This window comes from Marmota flaviventris, chromosome 2 (assembly GCF_047511675.1).
Source record: "Marmota flaviventris isolate mMarFla1 chromosome 2, mMarFla1.hap1, whole genome shotgun sequence".
Classification (NCBI taxonomy): Eukaryota; Metazoa; Chordata; class Mammalia; order Rodentia; family Sciuridae; genus Marmota; species Marmota flaviventris.
In genome coordinates, this window is record NC_092499.1 from 114,908,972 (window position 1) to 114,927,975 (window position 19,004).

At 51.8% G+C, this 19,004-nt stretch overlaps 1 protein-coding gene across 3 annotated transcripts in view; it reads left to right on the top strand.

Moving 5' to 3' along the window:
• The first annotated feature begins 235 nt into the window (after nucleotides 1–235).
• Nucleotides 236–19,004, top strand: part of Paqr5 (progestin and adipoQ receptor family member 5) — a 78,478-nt gene continuing 59,709 nt past the window's right edge. Inside the window, exon 1 of one of the 3 annotated variants that reach the window (XM_034637095.2) lies at nucleotides 236–320. The gene's annotated coding sequence lies outside the window, so the exon portion shown is untranslated. Of the gene's footprint in view, nucleotides 321–11,958; nucleotides 12,034–19,004 lie in introns of those variants that run through there. The other 2 variants (XM_027925957.3, XM_027925956.3) reach the window with 2 other exon arrangements.

The following is a 19,004-nucleotide window of genomic DNA, read 5'->3' on the forward strand; positions in this document are numbered from 1 at the left end:
CTCTGCAGCAGTTTTGGTAGCACTTGAAACTCGGGCAAGGAGAACTTTAGAAGGTGACCGAGGCCAGGGGTCGGTGGCACGCAGCTAGGCGCAGACCAGGCGTCCGGAGAGTGCCCCGCGCCGCCCTCGGCTCCTCCCCGGGGGCCGCCCTGCCCGCGCCCGAGGAGCTGGGGCGGGGACCGCGCTGGGAGGCGCCCGCCAGGTGCACTTCCCACTAGTCCCGGGGCCGCGGCGGCCCGGGAGGACTGCCCCACCTCCCGCTTGCCTGAGCCGCGTCCCTGCACCCTGTCTACTGGACGCCCGTGACCCTCAGGACTCAGGTAACCCAGGGCTGGATGCCCGGCCAGTGCCGCCCCCGGGTCCCCCGCCGCGCGCGGCCTCCGAGTTCAAGTGCACTCTCTCTCCCTGCTCCGGGAGCGCCCCGGAGCGGGCGGCAACCGTGAGGTCGGCTTGGAAAGTTTGGTCGTGCGAGGGTGGCGCAGCCGCGCAGCCACTTCCACCCGCTCACCCCGAGCGCGTGTGAAGGCGGCGGCCGCTGCCCCTGCGGAAGGCTCGCCGCGGACATTGGTTGGTTTTGGTCTTCTCACTTTTGCTCTCTCGGAGGACTGCCAGGTGGGCGATTCCTTTCAGGGATGTTTGTTTTGGTGCTTCCCAACTCCTCCAGAGGTGAGACCGGGCTGAGTGAGATGGGGTGCGAGGAAGGGGCGGCCCTGTGCGCCCTATTCAAGTGGACGCCCATCACCGGGAAATCCTGCCTTTGGTCCTCTGCCTTCCCCTGGCTGCAGTCAGGACTGGGCATCATTGACCCCCCGCAGCGCTTCCCAAGCCCCTGTAAGGTGAGGCCAGGAGAGGGGATGGGCCTCAGTCGGGCTGACGCAGTGTGTGAGCCCCTGACTCCCGTGGGTATGAGCGAGCGGCTCTGCTTGGGAAGGGGGAAGAATGCCACTTCCACCAGAGCCAGACACGGATGCGAGACCGTCCTTATTTCTATTTACCCCCACAGCAAACTAGTGAGGTGGTAGGTGTTGGCCCATTGGCAGATGAGGGGAAAAGGAGACTCAAAGAGGCCAAGTTATTTGCTCAGGAAAAGAGGTGGACCACAGCCTTCTAGAGCCAGATGGTCGCTTCTGCATTTTTGCGGTTTGTTTCTCCCTCACTCCCTTAAGGTTCTTCCTGTGGACAAAGAGAGGGCACCTCCAAACAGAAACTCCAAGAGCGAGCCTGCTCCTTGTTAAGTTCTGGGAACTGCACGAGGTGGGAGACCCACTTTGTTCCCGTGGAGCCATAGCACCGCACAGCTGAAGGTGCTCTACTAGAATGGCCTGAGTTAACCTGAAAGGGAATTCTTTTCCAAGCTGACATACCTCTCTGCCCTTGGTAAGCGGAAAGGACACTGCAGAGTTGAACCAGGAAGGTGCTCACCAGCACCCTGAGGTCCCTTGACATCCTCCCCCACTTGGAACAACTTCTTTTTTTAACTAGTGAACATATCCATAACACCTTGTGCTTTTCCAGATAGAAAATGGGTTTTTCCTTTCCTCTTGGTCCACTTCTTGTCAGGCTAAGAAGAGTGGGGGGCAGTGTGCAGGGTTAAATGCCCAGCACGAGGGTGCCCTGGGTTGGAGGCAGAGGCACTCTGTCCTGTCTAGTGGAATTCTTATCTATCCCTTCTGGATATTCAATTTGGAAACATTAATCTTTATTGTCTCCTTTCTCTCTTGACTCCCCCATGGGGCAGCCATGGTTTAGGGAAGAATTCGTTTTTCTTGCCTCAATTTCCTCTTGGGCAAAATGGGGACAATAGAATCTGCATGGTTTTATGAAAGAGTGAGTTGTCCAAAAGGCTCTGTATATTGCAAAGCACACCTCCGAGATGACTCTTCTTTTCTCTCTGTGTGTGTGTGTGTGTGGGGGGGTGTGGGTGTGTATGTGTTAGCCTGGCTCCAAATTGGCCTGTATATTTCCTGTAAGCAGTAGCCATGCATCTAGCCGTCCCTCAGAGAGCAAGCCTTACTCTGAGTGCACACTAGGTTTGTAAGAAGTATTTATTGGTCAAAATCTCTATGAGAAAGAAATTGCTAAAAATCCAGAGAAAAGGGTAGTTTGGCTTCTTCCTCTCTCCTTCCCAATGTCAGAGAGAGACACCCTTCCATACAGGGGATGGTCCAAGGGACAGAAGGGAGGGGTTGAAGAACCCCTGCGGGTGGAGGAGGTCCATGTCTTCTTCAACCAAGGAGAGTGGGGAAGGAAGGCAGAGGGAAGGTTGTAGAAGACCCTCGATGGCAGTGCCCAGAAGTTGCCACCCTGCTCTAGAAGAAATCCTCCACTCACACAGGACCTTTGAGTCCCTGCCTGGGATTCTGGGACTCTTGGACTGGGACCTTGGGAGATCTACACTGCTGAGCAGGCCTGTTGTCTGCCTGTGGCCTAAGGAAAGGCCAGAACACCCAGTGCTAGTCAGTTTTGTTCTCTGTAGGAGGCTGTGGAGAAAGGGTCTGGGCTGAAGTCCCTGCTTGGGCTTCCCCCCACCACCTGAGAGAGGTTCCTGCAGTTGATGGGCCCTGCCCAGCTTCCTACTGCTGGCTCTCGGATCTCAACAAGGACCCAGAAGAATGAGAGCTTTAGACCCAGCGTGTCCAGGCCCCGCGGTCACGTCCCTTCATGCCCCTCTGCTTTATTTTCCACAGCATATCTCACATTCTGTGTATCTCACTTTTATCTTGGGTTTCATCTGCTCTGCCTGTTAGAGCACCAGCTCATGCGGGCATGGCTGCTTGTCTGTTTTGTTCCCTGCTCTGTCCCTGGGGTCGGGGCAGCGCCTGGTGTGTGTGGTAGGTGTTCATTTATCACATGTTGAATAAATGGGTACTTCCCATTCTCCTTCCTCAGAGTCCACACAGGGAGAGGGAGGCCCAGGGGTGAGGGTGCCTGATGGAGGCAGGGCTGGAGTTGTTCCTAACTGGACTTGAGTTCATTCAGAGCTGGGTCCCCGTCCCCTGCTCCAGGTTGTTAGGGTTATAAGAGTCTCCTGGGCAGTTGCCTCTAGAGTTACCTGGAAGGGAACCTCTAGACTGAGCAGATGGCCACCGCAGAGGGCCCTTGGAGTTCCAGGGAGAAGTGGTCCCCAAAAGACTTCCGTCCTCACAAGAATTCTACTCTCCAAAGGGAGCCCACCCCTCTGTGAGTGAGCCAGCCCTTGGGGGAAAAGAGTGTCCCAACCAGGAAGCTTGTTCAGATTCCCTAGGGCGCTGAGAACCAGAGGGACCAAAGCCAGACTCTGGTGCCCTGGGGAGGGTGGCGGTTCAGATGGGCTGGGCTAGGGATGACACCAGTGTGAGAAGTGCAGAGGCCAGGGAAAGGCCCTGAGGCCTCACCTAGGAAAGGGGTAAGAGAACCTGGATGCCAGGGAGACACACAAGCAGCTGTCATGCAGTCCCTTATGTTAGAACGTGGCCAGTGTGGGCTTTTTGCTCTAGTCCTGCCATTAACCCAAATATTTTTTCCCATTGCCCTTCATGCTTTGCCAAAATAATAGTTGGAATGTTCTTGCAGAGTCTTGGAGTTGGGAGAGAGACTCCAGAGTTGGACCTTAAAGGATGTATAGGAGCTTTCCAATTTGTCGGGAAAATTAGGGAGGAGGAGGTTGGGGCAGGCAAGGAAGCAGTGATAAGATTAAGAAGAAATGGCTCTGTAGTGGTGCCTTCTTCTCTGGACCACACCTCTCCACCATCCTTGCCCCCAGCCACCTTCCATGGAGTCCCTTCTCCTGGAGGAAGTGAGGCTGGACCTGAGAGCATAGCTTCATGCATTCCTGCACCCTGCCTTCTCCTTATCACCATTGTTACTACTGTTGGATGGCTTTCAGCCTCAGTGAATGGAAAAGTACGCCTGTTGCGACATGATGTGAGTCAGTCATTCATAAATAATGGGGCTGCACGGCCAGCCCTGATGCCTGAGGTCTAGCCCATAGTAGGAGTCACGGTGTTAAGACACGGCAAACTCTAGAAATTATTAGGAAATCATGCAGGATGGCAGTGAGGAGCCATCAGATGCAAGAGAAATACCTTCTGTTTTGTTTTGGTACCAGGGATCAAACTCAGGGACATTTAACCGCAGAGCCACACCCAGCCCTTTCGTATTTTATTTAGAGACAGGGTTTCACTGAGTTCCTTTGGGCCTCACTAAGTTGCTGAGGCTGGCTTTGAACTTGCCATCCTCCTGCCACAGCCTTCCAAGCTGCTGGGATTACAGGCATGTGCCACTGTGTCTGGCCAAGAAATATCACCTTTGACATCTGGGAGAAAAGATAGTGGCCCCCTAAAGCAATGATCCAAGTCTTAATTCCCACCATTCCCTGTTCTCCAAGCTGGGTATTACCTTAGAGAGTTTCCCTCTCTTCTGACCTTAAGCCACAGGACCATCCAGTGAGGTCCCCTCCACCCCAGGTGAGTTTTGCCTATCTCTATCAGGGGCACTTTGCACGGACATACCATGGCTCCTTAAAACACCCCTCCCCTTTGATTAATTGGGAACCTCCTGGCCAAAGTGACCTTGATGGGACAAGGCACAGGGCCTCTGTGGCTTCTAGATCCCAGGGTCCCCAATTCAGCCACACCCCCAGCCGGCCTTGGGCTTGGAGTTGGTCAGTGTACTCCTGGGAGCTGAGGTTGGTGTGGCTGCCAGCAGGTCTGGATCCTAACTCCGACCCTATTCAACTCACAGTGGGACTTTGGTGTTGTCACTTCCTGAGCCTCAGTTTCCTCATCTGTAAGAGCTTAGCCAGGTGTGGTGGCACACATCTGTAATCCTAGTGTCTCAAGAGGCTGAGGCAGGAGATTGCAAATTCAAGGCCAGCCTGGGCAGCTTCATGAGACCTTATTTCAAAAGAGAAAAACAAAAAGAGCTGCTGTGTAGCTCAGTGGTAAAGCACCCCTGGGTTCAGTCCCTGGTACTTCCCCCCAACAAAGCCAGCTCTGGTTCAGTCGGAGTCCTCCACCTCAGCATTATTGTCATGGTGGACAGATAATTCTTAAGGAGGGCAGGGGGAAGTGGGGACCATCCTGTGCCTTTTTGACAGGGCATGTTGAGCAGAGATGTTTAGCAGAGTCCTTGGCCTCTACCCACCAGTGCCAGAGCATCACTGCCCTTTTCCTCCTTGACAGCCAATGTCCTCTGGGGGCAGCATCATATCTGGCTGAGACCCACTGGATTAGATGATCCCTGAGGAGCCTCCCGACATCACCCCCAAGACAGAGGGGACAATTTTCCTTTCCAGTTTTGGGAGTTGGACTGTTCAGTGGGTGGGGGTCTGAGGACTTACAGATGGAAATGAGTGGAGAGGAGGGACATGCTGGGCCTGGGGGACCTCATACTGGGAGCCAAGGCCAAGTTCTCCTTGCCTTCCAGGCTTTGGGTTACATAAGAAGGTGGGGGTGGGGGGGTCAGGCCTGGGGTCTGGGCCCTCCCAATGAGGTCAGGGCAGTGTAGTGACCAATCGTGTATTCACAGCCAGGACTCAGCTGCTCCCCAGCTTGCCCCTCTCTCCTTGCCCTGGGAGGGGACACAGGAAGTGACTCAGCCCACCAGCTGATAAAGGCAGGAGAGGTTGGAGCCTGGCGTTAGAAACAAGGGCACCCAGCCTGCACTGAGCTACCCCTGGTTTTATTTTGTTTATGCCTCCCAAGCTAGCTGTTTATTAACTTGGTCCACAGATTCCCCCTTCTGACCTTGTTGCTTAATGGAAGGGCAGATCTGGCTTGGGAGAAGTTGGGGGGATGGGGTGCTGATGAATCTAAGCAGTCACTGCTCTGGTCTGGGATGGTATCCGCCCAGAAATGATGGGTTTGGGCTGTTCATTCTTACAGCCCCCGTGGAAGAACCTCTGCTCTAGGCTGTGGGCTAGAAGTTGGGAAGGGACCATGAATGAGACCATGTCCCTGGCTGTGCACAGGCCAGGATGTCGGTCTGTGCTCAGAGGAGGGTGGGCAGCCCCATGGTGTGCTTGTGCTTGTAGGGGGTGGGGGTGGGGGTGGGGCACGCACAGATCAGCGGAAGGGGTGAGGAGGGGTACTGGGCAGATTCACAAGATGGAGGGGTGGGGGTTCATGTTTTGCTTTGTTTGCCTTTTTGTTATCACAGTAAAATACATGGGACATACAAATATGTTGTTTCCACCATTGTAACAGGTATAGTTCGTTGCCATTAAGCTCACTTAATCCTTCTCCAGGTATCACACCGACCTTCTCATCATTTCCCACTTGAAACTTTGTACCCAGCAAACACTAATTCCCCTTCTCGGCCCCAGCCCTTGGAAGCCGCTATTCTACTCTCTTTCTCTGACTTTGAGTCCTTGAGGTACTTTGCAGTGATCTGTTTTCTGTTGCTGACACCACAATGCCAGGGACTGGGTACATTTAATGAAAAGAGGTAAGTTGGCCCAGTGTTGGAGGCCCAAGGTGGAGGTGATGGTCCAGGGATGGCCTCTGGCTGCAGAGTCTCAGGCAGTGCAGAGCGTCACATGGGAGCACGAGGGCGTACAGACATTGCTTTCAGTCTCCCGCCCTTCCCTTACACAGCCACCAGGATTCAGCCTTGGGGGCTGCTCCCTAATGACTTCTATGATCTGATTCCAAAGGCTCCACCTCCACGTGCCTTAGTTGTTTCCACCCTCTTAACAGCCCCCAATGGGGATTCCATTTCAAGATATGAAGTCTTGGGGAACATATTCAATCACATCCAAACCAGAGTAGACCTCCCTTAAATTGGATCCTATAGTATTTGCCTTTTTTGTGACTGTCATATGTCACTTAGCATAATGTCCTTGAGGTTCACCCAAGTTACAGCAAGTAACAGAATTTCCTCTCCCACCCTTACCTAGTGCTGGGGATTGAACCCAGGGTCTTGTGCATGCTAGGTAAGTACCCCACCACCGAGCTATACCCCCAGCCCTCCTTGATTTTTTTAAAAAAATTGTTATTTCTTCTGTTTAGTTTTATACATGACAATAGAATGTATTTTGACAAATTATACATACATGGAACACAAGTTCTTCCTTGTTTAAGGCAGAATTACATTCCGTGGTATGTGTGGACCACATTTTGTGTATCTGTTCATCTGCCCGGGGACACCTGGGTTGCTTCCACCCATTGGCTACTGTGAATAATGCTGCGATGCTCTTGGGAGTGAGGATATCTACTTGAGTTTCTGCTTTCGGTCCACTGGGTATATGCCCGGTAGTGGGATTCCTGGATCATGTAAAAGTTCTTTGGTTTTTTTGAGTGCCTTCATAGTTTGGGGTAGAGGTGTCTGGCCTTGGTTTTAAGGACAATTATGAGCTCTGGGCATCTAAGAGGAAAGACAAGAGGAGAGGGAAGGGAAGATCTGCACCATGGCATGAAATGAGTGGGGCAGAGGTTTTGTGCCTGGGCTGCAGAGGCTTGCTGGGGATGAGGCCACAGCAGGTGCCAAGGTTGAAGAACCCACCTACTCGGGCTGGGGGACTTGGGCTCTGCTCCGTGGACAAGAAGAAACATGGACAGAGACTTTGAGCAGGAATCGATACAGGCTGATTGTCTTCTTAGAAGGCTGAGCCAGGAGTGATGTGCCAGGTGGAATGGGAGGGCAGGACGCTGGAGGCAAGAAGGCCGGGGGGGAGAGAATGGACAACTCTGGAGCCCATCACTGGGCAGTGGAGGGAGCGGGTCTGAGAGGCTGGTGAGCTACACGAGGGTACCCGGCATCTGGTTTGACAATGGCTAGATGTGGAGCCTCTGGGAGGCACAGCAGTCTGAGAAGATGGGGAGGGGATCAGCGTGGGCAAGGTGACTTTTAGGGGCACTTGGAGTCTGAGTGGAGATGAACTGAGATAGGATGTATCTGATGTGCAAGGGCTGGTTTGTCCAATGAGCCAGGGTCGAGGCCCGGGAAAGGACTGCCATTGGGTGGCACATGGGGCCCAGCTAAGTTGGAGGCTAGGATGTGGTGGCCTCTGCTGGATGTGACTCAGTCCCTGCCCAGGGCATGTCACGCCCATCCACATAGTTTCATTGTCAGGCTTGAGGCCGTCTGCTTGGGCTGGGCACTGGGGGTACAGGTACTGAGATGAACCTGGGTGGTGACTTTAATTCATGTTTTCATTGCATAAACCTCGGAGAATGGGGCTTTTCCAGTTTCTTTGCACAGTTAAAGATCCGATTGTGATAGGTGGTGTGTGGAGAAATGGAGTATGTTGTGAGTGGGTCATGGGGTGTGACCGTCGGAGGCAAGGTTTCCCAACCTTGGCTCTAGTGACATTTGGGGCAAGATAGTTCTTTGTTGTAGGGGACATTCCTGTGCATTGTAGGGTGTTTGGCAGCATTCACACACACATTCCCTACTCCCCAAAGTGTCTCCAGACATTGTCCCCTAGGGAGCAAAATTGCCCCCAGTTGAGGTCCATCGGTCTAAGGGACCAGGACAGCCTCCCGTGAGGAAGTCATGTTAATCTGAGCGCCAGAAGACAGATAAGGGTTGATCAAAGAAAAGCAGAGTTTTTGAGTCCTTTGCCTCCTCAAAGGATGTCCCAGAGGATCACCCTGTACGGAGCCATTTACAAACGGAGGTGGGTTTATGTGAGATGCAGTCCCAGAGGCAGAGCTGCTGGGTCAGAGGGGATGTGTGTGAGTGTGCTGGAGGCTGACGGCCATTTGATGCAAACAGATTTTGCCAGAAGGCACCAGAAAAACAAGGCCACTGACTCTCCACCCCTCCAACACGGAGTGTGTCAGACTCACTGGCGTCCACCAACCTGGGAGACAAAAAAGAGTTTCTTGATATAATTTTAACTTGCATTTTTTTTTTTACCATAATAAGATGTGTCAGAGCTACAGAACTGTTTGTCTTTGCTTTTCTGTGAAGCAGTCTATTCATGTTTTTCCCATTTTCTGTTGATGACACCTCTCTCTCTCTCTCTCTTGCCCCCTCTCTTTCTCTCTCTCTCTCTCTCTCTCTCTCTCTCTCTCTCTCTCTCACACACACACACACACACACACACACACACACACTCAGTACAGAGAATTAAATTAAACTCAGGGCTTCTGCACGTGCTAGGCCTGTGCTCTACCACCAAACTACATCCACAGCTCTCTGAGGATCTTCCTGATGGGATCCCACGTGGATGCCCCCTGCCCAGCTTGATGTTTTTCTTATTGAATTGAAAGAAATCTTTAGGCATCAGGAAAACTAGTTTTTTGTCTGGAATCTAAATGGCACATCCCCCAAGCCCCATTTGGTCAAGGAGTTCTTTTTGCTATTACTGCTAATTTTTAAGAATTATTAATGCGGATGGGAGGGGAGGGGTCTCTGACACAGAGGTTCCTGGGAGGTAGTGGGGTAAGTCGCAGAACAGGAGCAGGGGTGTTCTGTGGGCAGGAGGGCAGATACCTTGGCAGAAAGGAGGAAGGAGGGTACCCTGGCCAGGAGTTTGGTGGCTGCGGTTGAGGGATCCAATGAGGTAGCTGAGGGAACCCAGGTATGTTAATGAGGTATGGAGTGTCAGGGGCGGGGACTTGACCATGTCAGCAGGAGAGGGCTTGATTGGCGGGCCCTGGAGTTGGAGCTGGAAGAGGGGAAGTGGGGAGGCACTCCTGTCCCTGTGATTGCCAGCCCAGGCTGGGAACCAGCTCATCTTTCCTTCATATTCCATCCAATATTTCCTGGCTCTTCTTCAGCCAGGCCCACAAACCAAGCACCCAGGACAGTCTCTATGCCCAAAGCCCGCTGGCTTTAACTAACCAATCCTGAACCATTTCCCGGCCCTGCCTGGCCTTTCCCATGGAGGCCCTCACCAGGCGCTGGCCCAGGCCTTCCCCTTGCTCCTGCTTCCACCTCTGACCATGGAGGAGCTTGCTCTCATGGTGTTGGGGAGTGAACCCAGGGCCCCACACAAGGAAGACGTTCTTCTTTCAGTGGCCTTGCCACTCTTTGTGGTACCTCAGATTAATTCCTAAGTCACAGTCCTGGGGGTACAACAGTTGAGTCCCTGGAGGACCCTGGGACGGGGAAGCGTGAGGGTCAGTGCTGCGGGTGGTCAGTGCCAGCGGGAATGGGCTCTGAAGAATGGAAACGAGGAGAGGCCTGGCAGGGGTCGGCCAGAGCAGACGGGAGGCCCCGGGAGTGTGTGTGCACTGTGTGCGTGGACGTGCGTGTGTGTTGTGCGTTGGGTGTAGCACAGTGGTCAGAACTGGGAGGACAGAGAAAATATATAGTGAGGACATTAATCTGATGGCCTGTGAGGCCTGCAGGAGTGAGAGGCCAAACTCACAGGGCGCCCCGTGAATACTCTGTGAAGGAATAAGTTGACTTTGTGTTGACTCCCGCTGGGGACGCAGGGTGGGGCCGGGCTGCCACGCTCATGCTACAGGACTGAAGGTTGACAGGTGGGCTAACCTCTGATGGGGCCAACCCATTCCTGTGAGTACAGTCCCCCCCTTGTCTTCTCCCTTGCTGGTACCATCCACAGTGTCCCTTCCTGGATGCTCTCAACCACCGTCGTCACTTCCTCAACCCTGCGTGCTGGCACCCCCCTCCCTCCCTTCCATCTGGCTCAATGGCGCAGGTGTTTCCCCTCCTGTCTGAAGTGTGCCTCTGTCATCTTGGCCTCTACCTCCCCTTGAAGGTCCCTTGTCCCTCCACAGACCTCCCTTTGCCTGAATCAGGGTCCATACCTGTCCACTGGTTCAGATCTTTCAAGGACATTCAACCTGAGAAGAGAATTCTTAAAGACCAAAATGTCTTCAAAACTTGAAGAACTGAGGAATAACGGTGCAGGGATTGGTCGTGGCACTGCTATTGGGGGCTTGGTCCACACTCCTCACATCACACCAGATCTTTGTGTGTGGAGGCTCCTACTGTAATAAGGCTGACCTAGGTCACAGTCCTATGCTCTGCAAGACCCTAAAACCACTGGAGTCTGCAAATGCATGCACCCATTTGACAATTGCTTATGTTACCTGGTGATCACCCAAAGGGTCATTTACCTTCTTGAGAGGGGATGTGTGAGGAGATAGTCTCCATTCCGCAGGCACTTACCTAGGTCTCAGGAAGAGTGACTGGACCCTGTGCTGGGGGTCACAGGGTCCCATCCTCGGGGATGTTTGTTTTATGTCCTTCAGAGACACACATAGCAATTCACTGCTGTGCCACACAATCCCAGCTGTCAGTGCAGAGACTAAAGGGAACCCAGATGGGCTGTGGTTGGTGAGGACTTCTGGAAAGAAGAAGTGGCTCTGGGGAAGGTGGCGAAGCAGGAGGAAGAGAAAAGGAAGTCCAGGGGGAGGCCCCTGTGCCTGGCATTCTGCACCCCAGGTGTGCCCTGGGGAGGTCGAGCATCAGACCTCAGGGGTGGCCATGGCACGGTGATTGGTCACCTCAGGGGCAACAGGGGAGCCTTCTGGGAGGGAGGGAACAGGTGGCACCAGCCTGGGAGCCTGGGTGAGCTGAACTCGGGGATCTACATTTCTGTGAAGGACAGGTTCATTCACAGCTGCTCGTTCCCCAAGTCTCCCTTTATCCCCCAGCCCCCCCCCCAACAGGGACCAACTGTTATTCCCAGCTAGGAGCTCAGTGATGTCTGTCACCTGGTCTCTTTCTTGGTGAAAGGTAGCAACAGGAAAGAGTGGGCTTTGAAGAAGGGTGCCAACAGGAGAAGGCTTCAGTTGCTGACACGGGGGACATCAGTAGTTCATTTCTTAAATGTTTTTGTCCACGTCCTCTCTAGAACCTGGCTAATCTTTTTTGTTTGTTTGTTTTTAATTGTAAATGAGAAAAAAAGTATATGTGTGTGCGTGTATGTGTGTGTGTGTGCGTGTGTGTGTGAGAAGGAGGGTGGAGCATCCATCTGGCTTACCCAGGCCATCTTCACCTTCGTCCCCAGGACGGTTGCTGGAACTCGGTTGCTGGAGTACCACTGAACAGAACTGGGACTTTCTAGATTTATCATATGACCCCCTTGTGTTTGATCCCAGGCCAAGGATCTCACAGCAGACTGGTCACAGGGTAAGTCCAGAGACTCCAGGGTGTTAGGCTACAACCTAGAAGCAGTGTTCCAGCAACTTCTCTTCTGGAAGCACCACCTTTGCCTTTCATGTGTGCAGACCAATCTTCCTCTATGACCCGTCTTGGCTCACATCCCCAGGATTTCCTTGAGGACCCACAAAGAGCAGAGGAGGTGCCCAAGCTGCGGGTCCAGTGGCCAGGCTCCTGTTGCTGGCTGGACAAGGGCTGGGAAGGGGAGGGACACAGTCCCTGGCTGGGCTCCAGCAGCCTGGTGCTGTGAACACCCTCCATTGTCCCAAGGCCTCAGACTTGACTTTCAAAGGGAAAACACCTGATAGGGCGGCTCTGCTCCACTCCTGGGTTTGTGGTCGCAGTGGCCTACTGGGGGGAGGAGGACAGTGCTGACCAGGTCTCCAGGGGTTGAATGATACCTGCCCTAGGTGAACACCTGGAGGGTGCCCATTCCCCTCCAGCATTGCTCAACCAGAGCCTGCCAATGCTGGCGCTCTTTTTTTTTATTTGATATTTTATTTCATTTTTTATTAACATGTGTTAATAGCACACATCAGTGGGGTTCAGGGTGGTATTTCCAACAGGCACAGGGTGTACTCATCAAATCCAGCCTCCCTTTATCCCCCAACTCCGCTGCCCAGCCTCCAGTGATGGCTATTCTATATTCGGATCACTACTCTACGTGTTTAGCTTCCACACTCGGCTCAGCACGCCGTGTTTGTCTTTCTGCATCTGGCTTATTTCACTTAATGTGGTTAAGGTCCATGCATGTCACAAATGACGGGATTTCATTCTTCTTCACAGCTGAATGTGCAGATATGCCATTGTGTATGTACATCCCATTGTCTTTATCCCCTCACCCATTGATGGCACCTCAGTTGGCGCCATAGCCACTGTGAATAGAGGGCCCATTATTGGCAGGTGCTCTTGGGCCACCAAGGAAGAGCAGAGCAGCATCACCGTCTGCATTTGCTCAGGATGAGGAGACGGAGGTGCACGAAGGTCAGCTCGCACAGTGTCCCTTTGGGCTTCCCAAGGATGGCTCCACTCAGACTTGAACCAGGTCTTTGGGCTCCTTGCCCAGTGCTCTTTGCCTGTTGATGATGAGCCTAACACAAATGACTTCTCTGCCCCTCACTCCTCCCTTCCTGCTCTAATTTGTCCCCCTGAAACTCGAGCTGCTGACAGTTATTGGGTAAATGAATTCCCTTTGTCCAGGAATGACGGGTTGGGCCTCTGTAAGAGTTTTAGCCAGGCACAGCGGTGCACGTCTGTAACCCCAGCAACTCCAGAGGCTGAGGACGAAAGATCGCAAGTTCAAGGCCAGCTCAGACAACTTATTAAGACCTGTCTCAAAAGAAAAGAATTAGGGCTGGGGCTGTAGCTCAGAGGTAGAGTGCCTGCCTTTCATGTGTGAGGATCGAAATCCTCAGCACCACATAAAAATAAATAAAGGTACTGTGTCCATCTACAACTAAAAAAAAAATTTTTTTAAAAAGAAAAAATAAATAAATGGGTTAAGAATGTAGCTCAGTGGTAGTATGCCCCTGCACTCAATTCCTAGTGTCAAAAAAGTGAGAGTTTTCTCTAATAATCTCACATCATCATCACAACACCTTCCCTCTTCCCAAGTATTAGCATGTTCCTTGGGCCCTTCCTTAAAGACCCAAAGAAATGAATCTCTAATGGTGAAATCTCTAGTCTTGGTATCTAGAAGGCAGTCCTTGACTCAGGCTACAGGAGGGACAACTTTTCTGCCTCCTTACCCAGATACCTGCCCAGGATGACATTCCAGAGTCAAGAAATGCGAGGTCCTATCACCAAGTTTGTTTCCACCTTGACAGTACCCCCTACTTCACGTACCCACAGCATCTGTGTGGCACCATCTATTTGGAGAAAAAAATCATGGAAGTGATTTTTTTTTTTCTTGTCACTTTTCATCTAGAGGCCCAGCTTCCCCCCATTGAACAAAGTGAATTATTTTCCACAGTAGGTGGTGACAGTTGGGGCTTTGAGGTCAGGAAGGAACAGCTTGGGTTTAGGGACAGTTACAGTGAGAAACCTCTTCACCCACTTGAGTGTCACTACTCACAGCTTCCGCTTCCTGTTGGGCCCTCTTGGGTTTGGGCCAGCCTCTCTCATCACAGCGTGTGTGTGTGTGTGTGTGTGTGTGTGTGTGTGCATGCACGCACACGTATACACACACACACACACACACACACAGCCGGCCTGGAGCCTTGGAGGTGGTCCTGGCTACAGAGGACCAGGGAAGGCAGGAGGAACTGTTTGCATCTTCCTGAGTCTGCGGTACGTTCTTGAGGGCTGATTTAGAGGGATCCGTGATTCCCATTCTCCCTGAGTTTTTGAGTGATTCATTTTGCCTCAGCCTTAAAAAAAAAGAAAAGAAAGAGAAAAAAAAAGTGCTTAATAATGGTCGAATTATGACCTTGTGTCACATTTCTGCCACCGGGGCTCTTCATCCACTGTTGCATTCAAATATTGTGAGATGTTTACTTTACTTATGACATTGGGTTAGCAGGAAAAATACCATCTGTCCTGGTGAGGAGGAAGGAGAATAAATCTTGTGGTCTATCTGGTAGCCAGGGGCAGGGCAGAGAAGGCAGGGGCTCAGTCATAGAACAGTTAGAGCAGCAGTTGCTCCTTTTGAACACCTACTGTGCACCAAGTGCTTATTGAATACCTGCTGTGCACCAAGACTTCCGTGATGTTCTGACCAGTGTGCAGACACATCAAAGAGGCAGTTACTCCTGGGATTATGAAAGTGTCCATCCAGAGGGACGTTGGGGAAATTAAATGGCATGTAAAGTGCCCACAGGGCTTAGGTAGATGAAGTGCTGAATAACTGTGATTTCCAACCAACATCATCATTTCCATTTTATAGAGGAGGAGAGAGGGACACAGGGAGGCTTCAGGACACAAATGCCACATCACCCATGAAAATGATGTATGTCGTGGGCAGAGTAGATGCATCTGCCAGGGCTCCCCAACCTAAGCTCCTCATGGGCTGTGGAGCCACTTGCAATAATGGATCCCTCTAAATCATGCCTTTCCCATCTGGCCAGGTCCTTCTCTGATCCCCTCTAGTCTCAGCTGAGGCCCTGAGCACCTGTCAGTACCCCTCCCCCAGTTTATGTGACTCCTTCCTTCTTGCCAGTCCACACCTCCCTGGCTCCTTGGCTGCCTGACCGTTTCCCCCTCCCCTGTGAGATGTGCTCTTTGGGTAATAATTATGTGGAATGGTTTACCACCAATTTATTGGTTAACAACCCCCCACCCCCGGTGGTGTTAATGATTGTTGAGGAAAGTGTCTCAGGAAGGCAAATCACTGGAGAAGGGAGGTGCAGCCACTTCTTGGGCCTCCCTCAGGAGCCTTTGCTCTGGAGTTGGAATGTCCCTAGGGCGGCTGCTTCCTGGCCTGTCTTTGCACACTTCCCACCCCCATCCCAGTGCGTGCATACACACACCACACACAAGCACGTACACATGCTGTGCTGTACTCCCTTTTCTTGTCTCTGAACCCAGGGCCAGTAGGTCTCCGCTTGATGGTTGCCTGTCAGCTCCTCCTCACTCTGGTCCTTGACTGTCCTCACTCTGGTCCTTGACAGCTCCCTTTTCTGCTAAAGCAAGTCCTCACTGTCTTTTGGGACCCCTGGGTGGCCTCTTGATCACCCCACCTCCTTGCTCTGAGCCTTCCTTCTCTGAAAGCCCTGAGCCCCTGGGCAGGTCTTCTCCTAGCACACCCGAGTGCTGGGCTCTGTACTCGACTTAAAGGACCCAGCAGTGAATGAGACAGAAGCCCTGCCACCCAGGAGGGGACAGACCTGCTCCAGGAGCACCACCCAGCCTGAGATGCAGCAGAGGTCAGAGGAGGGGAGAGGTCTGGAGGCTGATGAAGGGGGAAGGGAGCTTTTCCAGGCGGGGGAGGAGGTGGGCAGCTGGGGCAGTGTGGGCAGGTCAAGGTCTGTGGTCAGATGACCCCTGTGGATTTATATAGAGTGTCACCCGAGGAATGTCCAGCTGGCTGTGCAAAGAGACAGTCACCCCTTGAAGTCTCTCTCTCCTGCTCTGGCTGCTCCCACAGTTTAAAGGTGTGCCTATCTCCTCTGCAAGAAGGGACTCTGCGAGGGCAGCCAGGACTGCTGCACCCTTTCCAACAGGGACCCTGCACGGGGCATGAGCTCACTAAGGGGCCGCAGAGGTGAGTGTGAGGCACACCTCCTTCAGGACCTGCCATCCGCTGGGCCACCTGCTTGCCCCTTGTTCATCTAGTACCATCCTGAGCTCCTTGAATTTCTGCCCTTTTTGTCTCCCAATAGATTCAAGGCCTGGTGAAGTGAGTGAGCCCAGAGGCTCAGGATTCTGTGTCCCCTTGGCCACAAGTAGAATCACCACTGGGGCTTGATAACAGGCTGCTGCAGGAACCCCGATCTAGAAGGCCTGAGACAGAAGATAGACCAGCTAGGGAAGGACCTGGGTCATTAGGCTGCACGGTTGGGGCTGTCGGCCAGGGTGGGTTTCCAGGCCCAGTCTGCACTCTAACTGCAGCCTTCCTTACCCCTCTGCCCCAGGCCAGGATCTGAACCTCAGACTGCACCTGGGGAGCTCAGAGCCCAAGGAGCAGGGATGGTGCTGGAGCTGGAGGCTGTCTCCCAAAGGCTCCTGTCTGGGGTCTCTGTTCCAGCCAGAGGGGCCTCTGTGCTCCCAGCTCACTGCCTCTGGACATGTGAAGGCACCAGCCTGCCCCCAAGTCTCCTTCTCTTCCCCCTCCCTTCCTTCCACTGTGTCCTGGGCTGGCTCCTGCAGGCTGCTGCCTTATCTCTGTCTAAGTTTCTGATCAGATTAGCTGCTTGAGAAGAAATGGAGGGAGCCTGTGTTTTCCCCAGGGGCCTGAGGGGACGTCAGCCACAGTCACCTTCCTTGGCTCTTTCCCAGACTCAGGGGAGGAGTCAGCCTGCTGCACCTGCCCCCAGAGGCCAACTGAGCAGGTAGCTAGAGCCCTAAAGAGGCCACCCAGGCTGGCACTGGGCACCAAGTTCTATCTATAGGGTCAGGCAGTCCAGCTCTGGGGGGCTCCACTTCTCTTACTTTGGACCAACAATCACAGTGGTCCTAACTCTAACTGCTGCGTCATCACCTGGGCCCACCTCCGCTCACCAGATGCTCTGAGATAGTTACCTGAGCTGGGCAGGGCCGGGCATCAGCATTTAAAAACATTCCCTGAGTGCTCCTGATGCACATCCAGAGCTGAGATTCCCGGCACCCACCCTTCCAGCTGGGAGGATGGGTGCAAGTAGTTGTTTCCCACCCACTGCAGTGAAAAAAACCAGAGCTGTTCGCGTGCCTGTCACATAACGCCTTAATAAATATTTGTGTTTTACAAAAAGGTATTTTCGAAATGAAAGACAACAGACCCAAATATTTGATCATTTGAAATACAAAACATTTTAGAACACTAAGTAAATGTAAACTTACAAAAATATACATTATTATTCTAGTCTGTTTGTTAGTGGATAAAACAAACGAAAAGGAAGTCTCCAAAACCCAAATCTACACACTTCACAAACACAAAATTTCGTCATAAAATCTTGAAGGGGAGATATTATTTGATGCTTCTTGAAACAGAAGAATGTTGGCAGTATACTTATGTCACAAGTATGATTTTTTTTTTCCTAGAAAAATTTCCAGAAAAATCTTTTCCTGACTCTACCCTAGTTGGGGCATGGCGAGAAAATATCTGTATGTGATATCTTCCGATATTTCCCACTGATGAGGCCTTGGCTTTTCTTGGGGGACTGCTGTCTTTAATTTACAAGGAGCCATCATCACTCTTATTTCCAAAGGATTTCTGTTTTGTCTTTAAGTTCTTCAGTTTTATCTTGTTCAGATGGAGATTCTGATGCAACGTTTCCTGTGTTAGTTTCAAAACTGTCATGTTGATATTCCGCATGCCAGGAAAGTGTGTGACTAATAACTACGTTTGCTATAGTCTTCGTCTGCTGCCACAGGGCCTCCCAGCAGGCCCCAGGACACCTTTCCCATTTCAGGTTTTATTTTATTTTATTTTTTGCATCATTAGTCTCCCCTTTCCAAAACATATACACACCTTAAGAGATGAGGATAATGAACTTCCAAGCCTGGCTTCACCAATGACCTGCTCTTGGCCCATCTGGTCTCATCTCCAACCCTTACTCAGGCCCCTGGATCACAGTGAGATTCGGCTGCAGCCCATCCACGGCATCCTGTCAACTCATCTGCAGTTACTTCAGTAAGCATCTCTAAATGCAGAGGGTCCTGTCAAACATGTAACCACAATCCTGTGGCTGCATCTTAACAACTGATCCTTCCCATCAGAAAATATCCAGTGTCTGAATTTTCACAATTGTCTCATACATTTTTCCCTCTTTTTTTGTTATTGGTACGTTATAGTTGTACATAATGGTGGGATTTGTTCTCACATTTTTGTACATGCACACAATGTAACAATATAATTTGAGCAATATCATTCCCCAGAATTTCCCCCTTTCCTTTCCCATCTCCCTCCCTTTCCTGTACTCTGCAGATCTACCTTTGATTTTCATGAGCCACCCCCCCCCCTTTCCTTTTTCCTCTCTAGCTTTCACATATGAGAGAAAATATGTGATAAACGGTGCTGGGGAAACTGTGTATAATATTTTTAGAAGAATGAAATTAGACCCTTGTCTCGCCCCCTACACAAAAATCAACTCAAAATGGATGAAAGGCCTAGGGATTAGACCAGAAGCTATGCCACTCCTAGAAGAAAACATAGGGTCAACAGTCCAGCTTTTAGGCACAGGCAGTGACTTTCTCAATAAGACCCCTAGAGCTCAGGAAATAATGCCAAGAGTTAATAAATGGGATGGCACCAAATTAAAAAGCTGCTGCACAGCAAATGAAACCATTAAGAATGTGAAAAGAGG